This window comes from Colobus angolensis, unplaced genomic scaffold, assembly GCF_000951035.1.
Source record: "Colobus angolensis palliatus isolate OR3802 unplaced genomic scaffold, Cang.pa_1.0 Scaffold111, whole genome shotgun sequence".
Taxonomy (NCBI): Eukaryota; Metazoa; Chordata; class Mammalia; order Primates; family Cercopithecidae; genus Colobus; species Colobus angolensis.
In genome coordinates, this window is record NW_012112142.1 from 8,505,862 (window position 1) to 8,511,861 (window position 6,000).

Below are 6,000 nucleotides of genomic sequence, written 5' to 3' on the forward strand. Positions count from 1 at the left end.
CTTTGCAAGCTGGGGACTCTGGCTGGTGCCACCCTGCCTGGGCCTCACTTGACCACACTGGCATGCCCCAGCTTGCCTGTGTTATAGCTTGTAACCATGTTTGGTGGTATTGAAGGGTGAGGAGGGCAAAGAAGAATTTTTATTGAGCAATGAAAATAGCTTTCAGCAGAGAGGGGATGCGAGGTTGGTCCTCCTCCAGGAAGGTGGGAAAGTTTTCCCATGTGGTTCGGTCAAGGTCTTTTATGGACTCAGAAGGGGGAATGCATGCTGATTTGTTTGTGAGTATGCAAAAAAGGTTAAAGGGAAGACACCACTCAAAGGTGGGCATGACAGTGTAGAAAACAAATTAGGAAAGGGTAGCTATATATAAAACAGGTGAAGGGTGGGGACCAATCAGAGTAAACTGCACCAAACAGGAAGACAAGTTCTCAATCCCATCTGAGGATTTAACTTGTAGCTTGGCTTTCAGGCTTTAAACTGTCTTCAGCTGGGTGAGGGGATTCATTTGGGACCTGTCCCTATCGGCCTAGGCATTTGGCTGCCTCCTGTTGCTATCGGTGTGATTATAGTTCACTGAGAGAAGTACAAGGCTCCTGACAGGTAGCTTGGGTACATCTTTTGGCCCTTTTTCCTTTAGTGACTAAGAAATTGTTTCTGAGATTAAAAATGCTGTGAATTTCCAAAAATCACCCCATCAGAATCTTGAGCATTCCTACTAAGCCAGAGGGATGATTTCTAGGAATTCTGTCTTCTTACCTTTTATTAATATGTTCATAAAGAAATGGTACCACAGTGAACATATCTCTTATGTTCTCTTTATTTTTTAGTGTATGGATATTTACACTTAGGTAATAATATTTGTGAGCAGGAATCTAGAAAAGTGAGGTGAAGTTGAAATTTGTGCATTATGAAAGGTGCCCTTGGCTGCCATTATTTTCTTTTCTTTTTTTTTTTTGAGATGGAGTCTCGCTCTGTGGCCCAGGCTGGAGTGCAGTGGCCGGATCTCAGCTCACTGCAAGCTCCGCCTCCCGGGTTTACGCCATTCTCCTGCCTCAGCCTCCCGAGTAGCTGGGACTACAGGCGCCCCCCACCTCGCCCGGCAAGTTTTTTGTATTTTTTAGTAGAGACGGGGTTTCACGGTGTTAGCCAGGATGGTCTTGATCTCCTGACCTCGTGATCCGCCCGTCTCGGCCTCCCAAAGTGCTGGGATTACAGGCTTGAGCCACCGCGCCCGGCTCATTATTTTCTTAATGGATACTATTTCATGCTTACTGTTTGCATGGATGTTAATATTCATGTACACAACAGAAATAAAATGAAGGTGACTTGTCCTCAAAACACATAGCAAAGTGAAGCTCAGCAGCCATTGTCTAACCAAGACCAACATGGGGACATTTTTGTTTTATTTTTGCTTAATTATTGAAGTAATATCCACTGGCATACTCAGATTTTCATGTCTAGTATTATCATGCTGATAATACAACAGATTTTAGAGGGCAAAATATAGCATAACATATTCAGAGAAATAGTGCTCATTAATTTCTTAATTGTTCCTCATGGAGTTGGGGGAAAATTATCAAAACCAAAAGAATCTAACTTTTAACTTTCAATCATCATCATTGTTTTATATTGTTACCTGAACCAGGAGGGTCAATGTCAAAATAAATAGGAAAATCCCAAGGGCAATTTAAGAGTTTAATTTTTTTTATTACATTGCATGTAGTAATTTTTAGTGAATATCAATTTTAAAAGAAACTTTAAAAAGGAGAAGAGGTTTGCCCAGGTCCCAAGTGGGACAAGTTTACTGTGAATGTGAGAAGCAAATATGATGAGTAGAACTTTTCTATTTTTTCAAATGCTTTGTGTTATGAAAACCTGCTACATGTTTTTTTCCCTGAATGAAGTCCTCCTTAATTTAAACACATGAACATTTCAAGGAAAATTTAATAAGCAAGTGCTTTTCTGGCCAAAAAGAATTCTGTGCTATACAAACAATGAAGAGAACCATGAAAGAAGATGCTGACTGCCTGCTGCACCAGGTCTTAGTTCCCCTCTCTGGGTAACTTATCCATGCACGGAACTCCCTGAGAGTCAATGAGAAGAAATTAACATGCTACCCAGAGCAGAGAAAATTGAAATGTGCTGAATTAATGCTTTGGATCATAAAAGTCATTCAAAGAGAATTCTTTCAATGGGGTTAACCAAAGTTTGGTTATATAATTCTTATGTAAACCTTATGTCTTCCTTCTGAAAAGATTTTTTTTTTTTTTTCCAGAAAGGAAGAATAGTACTGCTTAATTCCCCTAGAGCACAATGTGAGTAAGCTTATTTTGCAAATTATTTTAAATTTTTTTCTGATTATAAAAATATATTCTCAATGTAGAAAATTTGGAGAAGGCAGAAAACACCAAAGAAAACAAAAATTACAATAATCTCACACTACTCCCCACCCTGAGGTAGACACTTGCAGCATTTTGGTATACTTTTTAAAATCATAGTGTTCTGAAGCCAATAAAGTTGGTATCTAGTATTGTTGAAAATGCATTTGAGTGTATTTTGTATGAACGATGGGTATTATAACTTTAAAGTCGCAAGATCAATTTTTTTTTTTGAGACGGAGTCTGGCTCTGCTGCCCAGGCTAGAGTGCAGTGGCGTGATCTCCCCTCACTGCAAGCTCCGCCTCCTGAGTTCACGCCATTCTCCTGCCTCAGCCACCCGAGTAGCTGGGACTACAGGCGCCCCCCACCATGCCCGGCTATTTTTTTTCTATTTTTTAGTAGAGTAGGGGTTTCGCCGTGTTAGCCAGGATAGTCTCGATCTCCTGACCTCGTGATCCGCCCGCCTCGGCCTCCCAAAGTGCTGGGATTACAGACGTGAGCCACCTCACCCGGCCAAGATCAATTTTTAAAAAGATACTTTAGCACCTATAAAGAAAAGCTGGCGTTGCAATTGTGAAAATCTTGGAAAATTAGACACTCTTGACGCTTGCTTCTTTTGCTCACGGTATTTTAGTTTCTTCTTTCTTGTAATTGCTCTCAGAATCAGTTTATGAGCCAAAAGAAAAAGTAATCTTGTAATTGTGTAACCTCAATGCTTCTTTAAAAACACTTTTTCTTCTATTTTTTTGTTTGTTTGATTGGCTTATTTTTTTAGATCATCTTTATCTGGAGAAGCCAAACAGAGTTACTTGTAGATCTGTTGTGGGAAACAAATGCTTTGAGGAAATTTTATAGTGTCTTCAAGTGTACTTAATGTAGGTTCAACCTCAAATGTTTCTGCTAATGTGAGGTGATGTCTTGCATAAATGTTCCAGAATTGTATGTTATCCATTGGTTTCAAACTGTGTAATGTGTCGTTCTTGTCACATTTGCTGAAGAGCTGCTCAGCAATTATAACACTAACACATTTGAAATTTAGTTTTCAGTGATCTACTAATGGAGACAAATGTTTATCTTCACCCTAAGCTTTTTTTTTTTCTTGAGAGGTTATCCCCTTTCAGAAACAGACATTGCAAGGCTTCTCGAAAAGACTGAGGATGCAGATTACTCTAGTATCTCTTCGTTAACAATCATTAAAGGCATACAGATGTGGTTGTGAAATAAAACGTCTTGATGTATATGGGTGAATTATGGAATGTCTGTTTATATTCACACTGTATAGCAGTGAACAATGGATGTGATGGTGGGGGTGGGATGGAAGTATGTAACTCCAGCATCTGCTAATGGAGGAGATAGGAATGACAGATATAAAAGAGACTTAAAAGCAAAAGGTACTTTCTTTTTGAAAAAAAGAAGTCATGAATAAATTCAGCAGTTGACACTTTTGAGAACTGCCACCCTGAAACTCCCCTTCTCGGGTGTCTGTGGAGTCATGGCATTCCAGTTGGTTACATACAAATGGATTTTTTTCCATAAATCAACAATTCTTTGGTGCCTCTCTTGAGGAGCGGTAACGAATTAGCTATGTCCCTACCTCATGAAAAATGCTGTTACATGTTCTTCTTCTGTGTGCAGTTGGGTGTGGCAGTAGCAAGAGCAGCAGTTTTAAAGGACAAAGACTGAAGATGGAGACCGCCACTTTGTTATTTGCCAACGTATCAGACAGTAGGGAAACAACTGTTTTCTTTTAGTTGTCAGATTATCTGTGACAGGGGAATAAAGCAAACTCTAAAAATATTTTAAGGAGATTTATTCTGAGCCAATATGGGTGACTGTAGCCCAGGGAAAACACAAACCCAAGAATCCTTGAGTAAGTGGTCCCCAAGCAATCAGATTGTAATCGTCGTATACATTTCAGGACAGCAGAGTTGCAGGGAAAATCACCATCCAATATATGACGATCATACATTGGTTTGGCCCAGAAAGGCAGGATATCTTGAAGCAGAGGTTTACAGATCGTAGGTGGGTTCAGAGTTTCCTCAATTTGTGATTGGTTAAAGGAATAAAGCTTTGTCTAAAAACTTGCAGTCAGTAGAAAAGAATGTTTAAGTTTAAGTTTAACATACGGTAATTAAGATAAGTTGTCCGCTAATCATCATGCGATGCTCTGCCAGAATCAGGTTGTGAGAGCAAGACAATATACCGTGTCAAAGTGACCTGTGAGGGTGCATAACTCAACTCTTGCCTATCATGGCCTTAGGACTTGATGATAATTTGGTATCTTACTGCTGCAAAGAGTCTGTTCCATCAGTCTTATGATCTTAACCATATTTTAACAGTAATGCTGATCAGTTGCTGTGTCTAAACTGCAAAAGGGAGGGTGTATAACAAGGCATGTCTGACCTTCCATTCCTATTATGGCTGGGAACTCAATTTTTAAGGTTTCTCCGGGGTTCCCTTGACCAAGAGGGGGTCCATTCAGTGGTTGGGGCTTAGGATTTTTATTTTTAGTTTACATCTGAAACACTCCACAATTATTAACAGAGAGATGTTTCCACTTTAGAAATAGTTAGCTAGACCTGGCTAAGATTCACCTTCACCAAAGATGCTGCGACTATGAAGGTTTCAAGTGCACAAATGTGGATACATGACTCCTTTTTGTTCTCCATATCTCCACTAAGATAGAAACAATACATTTATTTATTTATACATATATGAAATACCTTTTGTAAAGTCAACTTTTATCTTAGATTCAGGGGGTACATGTGCAGGTTTACTACCTGGGTATATTGCATGATGTTGAGGTTTGGGGTGTGATTGATCCTGTCACCCAGGTACTGAGAATAGTACCCGATTAGGCAATTTTTCAGTTCTTACTGAACTGAGAGGGAGAGAGGGGGGTAACCCTCTCTCCCCCCTACCTCTATTAGTGTCCAGTGTCTATCGTTCTCATCTTTACCATCTTTATGTCCATGAGTACTCGATATTTAGTCCCCATTTATAAGTGAGAACATGCAGTATTTGATTTTCTGTTCCTGTGTTAATTTGCTTAGGATAATGGCCTCCAGTTGCATCCATGTTTCTGCAAAGGATGTGATTTCATTCTTTTATATGGCTGTGTAGTATTCTATGATGTATGTATATCACATTTTCTTTACCCAATCCACCATTGATTGGCACTTAGGTTGATTCCATGTGTTTGCTATTGTGAATAATGTGGTGATGAACATATGAGTGTGTGTGTCTTTTTGGTAGAACAGTTACTTTTCTTTTGGATATGTACCAACTAATGGTATTGCTGGGTTGAATATCACTTCATTTTAAATTATTTGAGAATTTTCAAAATTACTTCACACAGTGGCTGAACTCATTTACATTCCCACCAACAATGTATAATTGTCCCCCTTTCTCTGCAGCCTCACCAGCAACTGTTTTTTGACTTTTTAGTAAAAACTATTCTCACTGGTGTGAGTTGGTATCTCATTATGTTTTTGATTTACATTTCTTTGATGATTAGTGATGTGGAGCATTTTTTCATGTTTATTGACCACTTGTATGCTTTTTTTTGAGAAGTGTCTGTTCATGTCTTCTGCCTACATTTTTTTTTTTTTTTTTTTTTTT